This window comes from Penaeus monodon, chromosome 25, assembly GCF_015228065.2.
Source record: "Penaeus monodon isolate SGIC_2016 chromosome 25, NSTDA_Pmon_1, whole genome shotgun sequence".
Taxonomy (NCBI): Eukaryota; Metazoa; Arthropoda; class Malacostraca; order Decapoda; family Penaeidae; genus Penaeus; species Penaeus monodon.
Window position 1 is genome coordinate 39,921,891 of NC_051410.1, and position 383 is coordinate 39,922,273.

A 383-nucleotide genomic window follows, 5' to 3' on the forward strand; every position below is an offset into this window, starting at 1 on the left:
ATCCAGTGTTATTTACAAAGAGGAAAAGCATTAGATGGTAGGCTTCTTGCTGCCCCCAAGATAATGTAAATGGCTGACCTGTGCTTAGCTACTATTAAAATAGATATTTTCTTTCTTGTCTTCATGCAATACATTGTAATTTTTCCTCCCAAGCATGCTGTTTATAGCTGGCCTATCATTATGGACAGTTCATAAAAATACCACATATATAGAGGCATTTGAAGTGGAGAGTGGCGGAGAATGCTATCTATCTCAGGCACAAGGTGAATTAATCAAGTGAATTGACCATGAGAGGTGAATGTGCAAGTAGAGTTGCCAGATTTTAGCACATCTCCCTTGGATTACTGGGAATGGTAGTACCTCATCATACGAAATATAATGGA